Source organism: Microtus ochrogaster, chromosome 4 (assembly GCF_000317375.1).
Source record: "Microtus ochrogaster isolate Prairie Vole_2 chromosome 4, MicOch1.0, whole genome shotgun sequence".
NCBI lineage: Eukaryota > Metazoa > Chordata > Mammalia > Rodentia > Cricetidae > Microtus > Microtus ochrogaster.
Genome location: NC_022011.1, coordinates 92,044,303 through 92,057,326, shown reverse-complemented (window position 1 = coordinate 92,057,326; position 13,024 = coordinate 92,044,303). Strand labels below are relative to the sequence as shown.

Below are 13,024 nucleotides of genomic sequence, written 5' to 3'. Positions count from 1 at the left end.
AGAAGTTGCAATAATTTACATAATCTCTTCAGGCATGAGCAGAGGCTAAAGACTTTCTTCGAGATCTTGTCAAGATGACAATTAAAAGCAAGCATGACAATTCAGAATGTTTGGAAACAAACTTTTTTATTTTGTGGCATAGATAGTGCTCTAGAATCTTTCTTGCTCTCCGAGATTATAAAATGGAAATATTAATACCAGTTTGCTGGGCAGGTAGTCTAGCTGAATCAGAGGGGAGTGGCATGTTCAGTGAGAATCCTGGTCTCAAGAAAAATGGTGAACTAAGACACATGACATTGATCACTAGCCTCTGTATGCAAGTGTGCACATGTGTGCATGAACATCAGCATGTACCTATATACATATGTACAACACACACACGAGAGAGAGAGAGAGAGAGAGAGAGAGAGAGAGAGAGAGAGAGAGGAGAGAGCCCTGCTGGCTTGGACTTTATAGGGAGGGTTTGGAGCATGCTCAGAGTGGTGACAGTGGAAACTGGTCTACACTGACCTATAGAGGACTTGAAGGTGGGCTGGGGGGATGGGGAACACCTAGTTCTGGGATGTGGGCCGTCCTAACACACTGACTGGAGACACAAGTGACCACAGAATCATCACAAGGCAGTTGGTGGCAACATTTCAGATGACAAGGGATAATAACCGGTAGAACAGCCTTAGGGGAGATGACTGTGAATGACCTTGTACTTCTCACTGTTAGCACTGGCAGTGAGCATGCAATAGAGCGCGCTCTCTATGAGCAGCAGAACTATGAAGCTCATGTGGCTTAAATATAATGGTTGAGAGGAATGATGCCACCTGAGCGGACAGGGTCACTGCACCCATGAACCTGCACCGGATTAAGTCAGTCAAAATTCCAGCATTCAACATGGAGAGGTGTATGAGCCCCACCCTTAGCTGAGGTGCTAGCCGCAATTGATGGTTTCTGGGGGAGCAGAGTCAGATTTCTTTAAGGGTGTGGCCCCTCGTAGGTGGGTGGCCCCATGGATGGTCTATAGTAAACACAAATTAGACCCTGTAGGTCTCTCTCTCTCTCTTTCTCTGGATATTAAGTTGGTATGTGAGTAGGGGTAGATCTGAGAGGAATTAGGAGTTGGGGACTGAATATAAGTAAAATATACTGCATGCATGCATGAACTTCTCAAAAATTAATAAAAATATGATATTAAAGGAGAATGTTTTGAAAGGACTTGGTCCCTTTTGAACATCCTGTCTCAGAACATTGCAGAGAAAGTGGAAAAAGTCAAGAAGTAAAGTATGAAAGAGAAAGATCTTAGCTATAACAACAAGGATTCAAAGTGGAGGAAGGAAACGGAATTCTGCTGAGAGCCAGGGAGAGCCCAGTCCTGAGGGAGAAGAGTAGCGGGCCCAGTGGGTGTGCAGCTGACAGATAACGCTGAGTGAGGAGGTGACTCGTGTGAAGATTGCTGTTGTTCCTGTTTTGTTTGTTTGTTTGTTTGTTTGAGACAGGGTTTCTCTGTGTAACAGCTCTGACTGTCCTGTAACTCGCTTTGTAGACCAGGCTGTTCTCAAACTCACAGAGATCCGCCTGCCTCTGCCTCCAGAGTGCTGGGCTTAAAGCTATGCGCCACCACCACTGGGCAAAGAGGGAATTTTTAATTCTGTTTGGAGATAGTTTATGTACTAACTGCAGGTATGTACAGAGCTAAGCAGATGTGAACCAAGGCAATTGAAAAAAAAATTCAAAATAGATATATGATTATAATGTACTGTACTGTAAATCACATTTTTATAGCTAGCAATACAAATTAAATATTAACCAATATTTTGGCTATGACTTTGTTGAGAGGCTAGAGAGGGATCCATTGATAAGGGTCTGGTTTGTGAATTAATACAGATTAATACAGCCGAATCTTTGTTCTTCTGAAGTCAAGAGTTAAAATCCTGAGAAACTGCTTAGAAAACCCATGAGCATATGACCTAGAAATACGACAAGCAAGAGGAGAAACCAATGGCAGATCTGAAAGTGACGGGGGAAACGGCGTCTGAGGGAGGGCTGATCTGGAGAGGCTTCTTGTTTTAAGCCTCATGGCTCTGCTCAGCTCTTCAAACTGCATAATGAAGTCTTTGACAATAAAAATGAACTAAATATAAACCAGTATGGTAATGAGGTGGTGATCAGTGGGTCTCATGGTACCGTGTTCACAGGGAACGGCTCAGAGGCTGCAGGCGTCCTTTGCGGTTTGGTCTTTGAAGTAGTCACAAGCTTATCATGTTCTTTCTGAAGGAACAGAAGGTCTGGGAACCAAGAGTCTCTCCCTGCTCATTTGGGTGTAAACAAATATGCAGATACTGCAAACATATTGGGCTATTTCTCTCACTGGAAACACACACACACACACACACACACACACACACACACACACACACACAGACAATGGCTAAAATGAAAAGAAAAAGATAAAAAAAACCATTGTGTGTGCACAAGGAGATCAGAGGACACACTTAGTATCATTATTCAGGTGCTGTACACCTTTTTATATTCTATTTATGCCGTGTGTGTGTGTGTGTGTGTGTGTGTGTGTGTGTGTGTGTGTAGAATCACATACACACACATACACAAGCCCCTTGGTATGCAACTGTTGTTCTTCCACTATGTGGGTCCTAGCTATTGGACTTAGGTTGTCTTAGCAGCAAGCCTCTTCACCCAATGGACCATCTTTCTGGCTCCATTCACTTTGTTCTTTGAGGCAGCATCTCTCTCTAGCCTGGAGCTGCTGGCCAGGGAACTCTGGGGATGCACTTGACTCTGTCTATCTCCTTGCTTATCCTTTTCTGTTATTATTTTAATATAATATTTTAAGGAATTGTTGGATGATTTCATGTGTGTTTTGATCTTATTCCTTGCTAATTCCTCTCCTACCAGATCCACCTCTACAAACCCAGCCTACCAACTTTATGTTCTCTCTCTTTCTAAACAATCCCGAGTACAGTTTATGCTGCCCATGTGTTCCTGGGTGTGGGGCCATCTGTGGCTCCAGGGGCCACACCACTGAAGAAAACCTTATCCCAGAAGCCCTCAGCTATTTCATTACCCTTTTAATGAGGGTTCTGAGGATCGAACTCAAATCCTGGCTCTTGCGGCAGAGCCATTCACATTAACTTGTAGTCAGAACTCTCTGGGGTTGTGCACGCTCTCTGTCCCTGGGTTTTTCCCTTCCAGTCTCTCTGAACCTACTCCAATAAGCTTCCGGTCCTACCACCCTACAAAACCCACATCTTTCTAAAATCTTTCCCAGTCATAATTTAGTTTTCTTAGGTTATTATTATTATCTTATAACCTTACTCAATGCACTGGCAGCATTTGGCCCAGCTGAACTGGATTTTCTAAGTCAGGTTTTCCACTGGGCATCCAAAGAGCACATTTTCCTACTGTTCCCCTTAAATTCACTGCCCCTTCTGTCTCCTTTGTGAACTTCTGATCTCTCATCTCAAAGCAGAAGCGTTCAGAGGGCAGTTGCTGGCCGGGATTGCTTTTCTGTCTGATTTCTCTTCCCAGACACCCATAGATCATCTTACAGCCTTAAATATAATCAATAAACTGATGAAATCCAAACTTCTCTCTTCATTTTAGAGTTTTCTGAGAACTTCACATCCGTGGATCTTGATCTGCTTAGATGTGTCCCAAAGGAAATTTTAGACCTATAATTAAATTATTGCTTTGCCTGACAAAACAGCTCTTCTGGAGACTTTTCTCATATGAGTGTCTGGCTATTCCATCCTCTTAATGGTTCAGGTCAAATTTAGATATTTTTCTCGTCTCTCTTCTTTCTGGACCCTCACATTCCACAGTCAGTTAAGAAGCTCTGTTGTCTGTATTCTGGGATGGTAGGACCCTGTGGCAAAGACGTCAATTGCACACTGTGCACACAGCACAGAAAAACCAAGCTGTAACTGATTGGAGAGCTTTCCTAGAGCCGCGAATGGCTATGCTGGTTATGAGGGTAACTAACGGCTTTCTGATCCAATCTGAGGCCTGCTCTGTCAGAGGGAATCTACGCTTGCTACTGCCAACCTGGTTAACAGCCTGGTGCTGTCAGCCTGGTTAAGGCTGGGGAGGTCATGTGCCCTAGACGGGATCTTACTACTAGTCTTTGTTACGCGAACATGTTAGACAGCCCTTCTAATATTCGTGTTCGCAACGATAGATTAGTGTTTCTCCTAACCATCATCAGAGGAGATTCCTAGAGCTACAGGTGGAGGCCGGTGCAGAGGCTCATAACCTATCAAAGTGCCAAGAATAAGTATGGTGCCATGATTGGCTCTGAATGGGACTTCTACATTGTCCTCATCCAGGCTCCGGGAACACGGACAAAGAGGGATGGGGACAATGCAGGAGCCAGAGGAAACACTGCTGTGTGACAGAAGCTGTCTCCCGGGCCTGAATGGCTTTTGCGGTCAAGGACTCACTGCTCACTGCGGCTGCGCGTTGGAGTACATAGCTGGCTGGCTAGAAGCCGTAGTCTTCCATAGCCTGGCAGGGTTCTCCAAGCTTGGCAATATGGAAACTCCCTCCCTCCCAGCCAGGCTTCCTGCTCTCTGCCTGGCCTCATCTGGAGGATGTCCCTGGGCCTGGAGGACTGATCTTATCGGAAAGCTGTCTTTAAACCAGATGCCTGACTTATCTTTAGCTTGAACCCCGACATAGATTCCTGCTAGATGGCTCCCTTGCTGCCCACATGGTAACTGACTTGTGTTAGGAGCCTATGATACGAGTGTGCCACCTAATTGAAATTAGGGTTTGTCCTCAGGCTCCCCAATTCTATATATTCCTTATACTCTGGAATAAAATTGAGCTGATTCACCAAAGTCTGTCTCCCAGGGGGCTGTTTCTGCTTGTGCTCATGGGCTGCATACAAATCTTCCTGTTGCCCCTTCTGCCTCTTCCCCTCTCGAAATGATGGCCGTCAGAACCCCCATGGCTGTGCAACCCTGCACAAGATTTGCCTGTGGTTGGGCTTGTCAATATTTCAGCATAGTTGGGGAGGAGCGCATGAGGCCCTGTCTATTCCAGAGGAAGCTAGTCCCGCGGTTGACAGGAAGAAATGGGTGACATTTTCTTAGTGGTGTACCCACTGAAAGTAGCCCGGTTCCAGGAAATATCATCCCGCCATGCTTGTGTAGACATATATCATGAAATCCAGTGGGTCACATATACATTAAAAGACATAAAGGTTAAAGGGGGCTTCTTGTGAGGAAGGGCTCCAGCTGAAGAGGGAGGGGGTGTAAGAGAGGGTAATGGAAGTGAAAAACAAGTAAAAAAAATACTATATAGGTGAATGAAACTTTCAAAGAGTAAATAAAAATATAAAAGAAATTTATATATTTTCATTTTTTTTCCCTGCTCAAACTCTTTGACTTCCCGTGTGGTTGTAGCTTTTTCCTTATCTTTTCTTGCGTGTGTATGTGCATGTGTGTGCATGGGCCGATGGATGGATGTGCAAGCAAGCATGTGGAAGCCAAGCTCAACCTTTGGTGGTATTTGTCAGGTGTCATGGACCTTTAAAAAAATTTTTATTTTTGAGACAGGATCTCTCTCTGGTCTGGGGCTTACCAAGTACTCTGAGCTGCTAGCCCCAGGGAGCTTCCTGTCTTTGCTTCTGCAGTACTGGGATTACAAGCTGGGGCCACCATGTTTGATTTCTTTCTTTTTTTTAACATGGTTTCCCGGCATTGAACTCAGCTCTGCATGCTGATATAGCTAGCTTTGTGCTGACTGAATCATCTCTCTTCTTTCTTTAACAGATTTTCTTTATGAAATTTTGAATTCATACGTTTAAATTCATAAGATGTCAGGATGCCTCATTTTGACCCAGTGGACCTTTAGTGATCATAAAATGATACTGTAAAATTTAATATCCTTTTTGGGCTATAAATCCTATCACATTAGATTAGCATCATCAAACGGGCTTTCTTTCTCATTTCCTTCCTGTTGCTGTATTGAGACAGTTTCTGCTGTGCTGTAATAACACAGAGACCTTTGTTTTCTCTTCATACAGCAAAGTTCCATTTCTTCTTATTCATGCACCCGTGGAGGGACTCGGGCTAACAAACGTTCTGAGGAGGACAAGGGCGGAAGCTGAAGGATCACCTAGGCCATAGGTGGTTCTCAGCCTTCCTACTGGTCAACCCTTTAACACAGTTCCTCATGCTGTGGTGATCCCAACCAGAACATTACTTTGTTGCTACTTCATAACTGTAATTCTGCTCCTGTTAGGAATTGTAAACAGCTGACACGCAGGTGTCTGATAGATGACCCCAAGGGGTTGTATGTCTCCCAGATGGAGAGCCATTGGCCTAGGGATCTTTTTCAGTGCTCCAGGCTGGACGAGACCTCTGTCTCTCACACTCTGAGAGTTCATCCTCCCTGTACAGAAGAAGCACAAAGATGAACAGGATCTAGCAGACAAATGGCTGGGCTTGGACTCATGTTTCAGGTTGCACTGTTTGAAGTCAAAGAGAATACACCATCACAAAACCGTATCATTATTTTGGCCCTAAGAGATGGTTTATTATTTAAACCAAGCTTATTTATGTAACTCCCCAATCATCTCTCCTGTCTTCCTGCTTCAGAGTAAGGGTTTATTTGGTTTACACTTCTGCCCTTAGGTGACCTTGCTGCAGAACTCAGCAATTCTTCTAATTGAAAAAAAATCTTTACAACAGACTTGTGAGCTAGGTTTGACTATCCTCATTCTGGAGCCTGGGGGCCACAGACTAGGTCACAAAGCAAACAGGTAGGAGGACTGGGATGGTCTCCTGGGGACACTGATCCTGACTTGGTTTTAGATGCCCCCATTCAGCTTTCTAAAGAATGAAGACTTCTTTCCCATGATCTCTAGAGTCCCTTTCGCCCCAAAGCTCTTTGCTGCCCTCTCTCTACTGCTTTCTGGAGTTGCGACCGTGTGAAAAGTCAACTCACACTTTCTGCTTTAAGGGTTTAATACTCTCTGTTTTAAGATTCAAAGTGGGTCCACACTTGGTGTTTTACAGACTCACTGGGCACATCGTAGGAACTAGAAAACATTCTCATGGATTAACGTGTGAGTAGCAGGTCTGATGGGAACCTTTAGAGCAGTCTAAGCAGCCGCTGAAGCAGGCCTTTCCGTGTGTCTCTGGAATCCCACGGTGGCTCAGAACAGCTCCTGGAAACTGCTGCTTCATCTCCCTCAGAGTTAGGAGACTTGAAGCGCAGATGGAACAGAGTGGTAGCTTTCCTGATCCACATTCTGTGAAGACTCATTCCAGGGGAACACCATGCTAGATGCTGAGGAGTTCACGAAGGTCTGCATTTAACAGGAGGATGTGTATCTGAGGCTTGTCATATCTTCTTTAAAAAAATTTTCATGACATTTAAAAAATATTGTTTGCATTTGAGCTTGTGTGTGTGTGTGTGTGTGTGTGTGTGTGAGAGAGAGAGAGAGAGAGAGAGAGAGAGAGAGAGAGAGAGAGAGAGAGAGAGAACGTGGAGGGGAGGGCAGAGAACAGCTTGCAGGAGCTGGCTCTCTCCTTCCACCTTGGCTTGCCTTCCTCAGACATTCCGGTCACTGCTTTGCTGAAGAAGTTCTTCCTGGTTCTGCCTTCCTCCCTCCCCTTGCACAATCAAAGTCTTGGTTTCTGGAAGCCTCTACAGTTACAACAGCAAAATTGGCTGCTCTGGCTTGTGATAGTTTCCTGTGAGACTACCCTTCCCGATTTCGCCGGTGGACTGCAGAAATCACTTCCTCCTGGGGTCCCTGCAAACATCATGGCTGGCAGGAAAACTGTATGATTAAAACCTCTGGTTCCGTGGTTTCTTAGCCCTGGAATTGTAGAGGCTGGGGACGCTGCCTTACTTTCTGGGTGCATTTGGTCGGTTCAAGATTTAGAGGATGCCTAAGCAGCTGTACATTGACTCCCATTTCACCTTGATCTTAGACCCTGCTATGGGTTCCAAAATATCCATTCCAAGGTACACACACCCTCAGTCTTGCTACAGACTGATCTACAAAGCTCTGTGAGATAGACCTCATACCTAGTTCATTTTTTCAACTCTTAATCCAAACATGGTTTCAATGTACATGGGATAAATGGTCATTTCTGGCCCAGAGTCTTTCAATTTCTAATACCTGAAACCATTTAAATACTTCCACAAGACAGAATGCCATCATGGTTCAAGGCCCCTTCCCATATAACACAGGCCCTGGCTTACAGTCACACTCAAGGCCAGAATGCCCTCCACTTTGGCTGATGACCTAGGCTCACCTTGGAGTAAGTAACCACCTGGCTTGTGGCCACCTTGGCTGATGATCTAGCAACTATGTGGCTTGCTGCTATGTTGGCTGTTGAAGATAACTGTTAAAGATAACGAAGATATATAAGTTAATCATCAGTCACGCTGAGTACAAATGCAATTTATATGAAAGGAAGCTTGGAGGGACACATTAAAGCAACACAGTGTTGGGACCATTTGGAGTCCTGGCCTCCAGCTGCTCTTCCCTGCTAGAGACCTTTACTTACCTTCTGATTTGAGTTACTAAAGGCTGTGTCAAAGTTGTTTACCAGTTCTGCTTCACGAGCACGGGTTGCCTTGGCCTTGAGGATCAGAGGATAAAGTTTTCACCTGTTGGCCCACCTGACTGTTGGGTCTATAAGCCTCCGTGGTGCTATTGAATAAAGGGCTTCTTACAAGAGACTAGAGGTCCGTGTCTCTGTCTGTCTGTGTGTTTTTGTGTGTTTCAACCTCCAGTTCGCGAACTGTATGATAGCACATAGAGCGCAGACAGGCGTTGTGCGCTGTAACACAGTCCAGGAAACTGTTGACAACTAAAATTCTACTTGATCAACAAATAGTCCACAGGAGCTCTATTTTGTAAAATAAACTGTGGCTCTCACTTGACCATCTCTTGATTAATTTCTGCTAGTGTTTTTGCTAGAATACTAGTAGTTTTAGTAAACAGAGGAGTCATTTTTGAGACCTCTCTTTGTACTTCAGTAATTATTCCTGGGACGTGTTATAAGAAAGCATAAAAACAATCCTCAGCCTGGCAAGGATTGTCTTTATGGTGACGTCTCCTACCCCAGGTGTGCCTTGTATACCTGTTCCATCTCCGACCACATGTAGTGCAGTCAGTAAGCATAGCATCATTTTGAGTCAGTTGTGCTAGGACCTTTGTTGCCTCCTCAAGTCACTGACTGATTTTTCCTTGGATATCTCTTCTTGATTGGCTTTTCAGCTATCTTCAGATGTTATAGTTGACCAATGGTCTGCAGGACGCTGCCCTGGGCAGATCTATCAGAGTGGGAGCCATCTGGGACTTTGTTTATGTTCTGGGAAGACACAGCATAACCTTGAGAAAAACATCTGGTACTTTCCATTGGTTAATTTTTAGGTTTTTTCATTCAACATATACTTTAGGCTGTGACTCCTTTAGGGCAACATCTTTCAGAGGGAGGAAGCTTAAGGTTAGCATAACTAAATAGCAAAGTACGTGGGGTTTTAGGTAGGTGTGTGTGCCCCTTTTTTATTTAAAAAATTGTCATCTAAGTGTTTGATGGTGTTGTTCCATGATAGTGTGGCCCTGCAGATTGTAAGGGATTCCCGTAACATGATTAATATTTCCTGAGTTGTAAAATTCCTTAAAGCATTTGCTAGTCTATGCAGGACCCCTATCAGATTTTAGTTGTAATGAGCATTCTAGAAAGAAGAAGGTGCACGATAAATGATTAATGGCATCCGAGGTTGATTCACCCCTGTGAACAGAAGCAACAAAGTGTCAGAGAAAGCATCAACTGTTACATGGATATATTTGAACAGCCAAAGTCTGAGAGATACCTGTTTGCCAAATGGCAATAGCCTTTAACTCTCGAGGATCAATTAAGGAATTCCACCAGCAGGTGGCAGTGCCGTAAAAGAAGAGCTAGCTGGTGAAGGGTGTTGAGATCTCCGAGCAGCCCCAAAAGAAAGCATGAGGAGCAAGGAGGAGGCAGGCTCATCTCCTTGGCTTGAACACTGGCTGATTGGAATGAGCACGAATATGGGCTATACAGAAAGATTGGGCTCATTGTCGGATAGACGTCTCAAGGGAGGGGACTCGCTGTAAGACAACGTTAGTAGTGGGGATTTAAGTCTTGCAGCTTCTAAAAGAGAAGCAGTTTGAGCACAACTTGCAGAGTAAGTTAAAATATCCAGTGACTGAGAGACATCTGATAAGAGCTGATTGATCACGGGGAGTTCAGACTGTTGCGTGGACAACTGGGCGTGGTTACAATATTTTTTTATGGCTGATGTAGCATTTGTATATAAGACATATGCTCCCAGTCCTTTGAAGAATGATCTGTAAAACACTAAAAAGCATTGTTTATGGGGTTTTTAGATGTGTAATTCCAGGTAATGTGCATGGGGAAACTTCAAAAGTAATCTTTGGGATAATGATAATCTATAGGTCCCGAGAAACATGCCCATGCCACCTGCCAATTATCATTAGTGTGGAACAAATAATAAACCTGCATCTTATTTAACGGCATAATAATTTCTATAGGCTCTTTACCAGCAAGTTAGTTAATATGTGTCCTTTCCATCATTATCAGTTTCTTATAAATAAGGAGTTATGGACCGATGTGGAGAATTAGGGCATCCATAAATTTCTGTACTGTTGATGTGTAATCCCAGTGGGTAATGGGGAGGAAGGAAGGCCGAGTCACTGATAAGGAAGTAAGGGGTTAGTTCTACATGCCACTGTTTTAGCAGCAGCAGTGTTTAATAAACTAATAACTCGCTCTATTACAAGTGTTAGTTGCATTAGCTGACTTCTTTTACAGGGCTCCCAGGTGCTTGCTTCCTGTGCAGGAGTCTGATGTAACAAATGACTGATTATGGTTACCTTGTTACCTTATCCTTCCACTGATCTGGTGCATGGTCCACTTACTAGTACCATTGCATTTAACCTGATGTTAAATGTCAATTCGTGTTAATCTTGATGTAAAAGTTGTCCTCGTGTAACTAACTTTGTCTAAATGTCCCCCATAAACTTGCACCATTGTTACCTCCTACCATGTTCTGGATCTTTGCTAACTGTTAAGTTTTAACACAGCTGCTTGGATGGATCCTCTTCTGAGGCATACTAACTGCTGTACCCCTCTTTGCCCTTCTGTCAGCCTAGAAGCAGTTATTGAGATGCCCCCAAACCCTAAAAGCAGTTTGGGTGACCTCTCTAAGGGGACTAAGGAGCCACGGGCCATCCAATTCATCTTTCTTCTTGTCACACTGAACATTGCTTTGGGGACTCAGAGGTAAAGCAGCTGAACTGAATCCTCCTTTGCATCCATCAGTTAATTCCTGTCTCCGATGGTTAGCATCCATCAGGACCAGCTCAGCTCTTTGACTGCTGCCGTACTCCACAAAGTATGAAGTGCCTTATAAAGGACCTGATCTGACCGCTGGGATGGATTTGTGCTCTCTGTGAATAGGCTGCTTCTAGGTTAACACATCCTAAGTGGTTGGAGATGGAGCTTAGGGACAGGGACCAGAAAAAAATTCTACACCAAGCCTCCTGTGTATGGCTTCCGGTTCGCTCCGCTCTGGCTCTCCCTTGGATAACTGCTTTCCTCTTTATTATCCTCAGACTTATGTTTTTACTCGGCCTTTACAATGTTTTGCTTACTGAACTTCACCCTCTACCCAAACAGAACGTCCCATCTAAGCTCTCCCAGTCCCCTCACCCTGTAACAGAACAGTTTCATTCATTACTGATTCATTTGCTAAGAGACCCTGTAGACGCTGTGGAGAAACTCTGGCTAAAAGGGAATCTTTATCCCTCCCCTCCCATGTCAGATACAAGTCTTTACATCAGTCTTCTGTCTTCTCCTCTTCTCCTCCTTGGATGCTCTGTAGCTCCCTGCTAGTTCTGCTAGCTCATTCGGGTGCAACAGCTCTGGCAATAGGACCAGTCACTGTGACCCCGAGTCAACTGTCGGTCCACTTTCTCTCACTGGCCCACTCTGTTTCTCCACCCTCTGCTTTTCCTTCCTCAACCTTCCAGAAAAGCCCTCCGTTTACTCTGTAAACAAAATAATCTGTTTACAACCTTCTAATAATAATTAATAATACTTCTGGCCGGGCGATGGTGGTGCACGCCTTTAATCCCAGCACTCGGGAGGCTGAGGCAGGCGGATCTCTGTGAGTTCGAGACCAGCCTGGTCTACAGAGCGAGTTCCAGGACAGGCTCTAAAGCCACAGAGAAACCCTGTCTCGAAAAACCAAAAAAAAAAAAAAATTAATAATACTTCTTAAAGTCTCTTCAGTAATGCAGGATGACAATTTCATGGTCCCTTGCAGCTGATCAAATTAAGACTCTCCCCTTGCCGTGTGACCAGAAGACCCCCTTTTCAATGAGCCTCGAACCACCCACTCCAACAAAGACCTTCCTCAGCAGAAAACAGTTATGACTCCCCTGCCCTTCATTTTTAAATATCCTCTCAGGGTTAGGAATGATAGTTTCCTGCTCAAAGACTACACTTCCCAGCTTCCCTTGTGGACTACGGAAGTCATTTCCGCCTCTGTAAGGGGCCGCATCCCATCTTCTTCTGGTCATTTTGGTCATCTGCACACGTGAGTGATAAAAGGGCTTCCTCGCGGTGAATAAACATGGTCCCACCTAAGGTCAGACTGAGCCTCTCTCTCTCTCTCCTTCGCCTGCCTCTCTACAGCTGCCTTACACAATCTAACACCATCTAACAGCTTGCATGCGCTTTGAGCATTGAGTTCTGAGCCTGTTTTCAAAAGTTCATGGCTTTAATTCTAGTATACGAGGAGATGCAGTAGGGAAACTGCTGGCGTGATGGCTCCATGAGACGGTTAAGCTTTTTATCGTAGACAACGAGAGTGAGAACAGCCAGAGACATCTGGAGGAGTCCAGAGCACAGAGAAAAAGATGTAGAAAGACCATGGCCAGCAGACTGGATGTGGCCAGGGCCAGGGAAGCGGGAAAGGAGGCGAGAAGAACAGG

General features: G+C 44.6%; 1 protein-coding gene across 3 annotated transcripts in view; it reads left to right on the top strand.

Annotated features, from left to right (window-relative positions):
- Positions 1 to 12,594: 12,594 nt before the first annotated feature.
- Tfpi (tissue factor pathway inhibitor) overlaps positions 12,595 to 13,024 on the top strand; it is a 44,226-nt gene continuing 43,796 nt past the window's right edge. For 2 of the 3 annotated variants that reach the window (XM_013355137.1, XM_013355129.1), the window contains exon 1: positions 12,604 to 12,678. The gene's annotated coding sequence lies outside the window, so the exon portion shown is untranslated. Of the gene's footprint in view, positions 12,679 to 13,024 lie in introns of all 3 variants that reach the window. The other variant, XM_013355132.2, reaches the window with a different exon arrangement.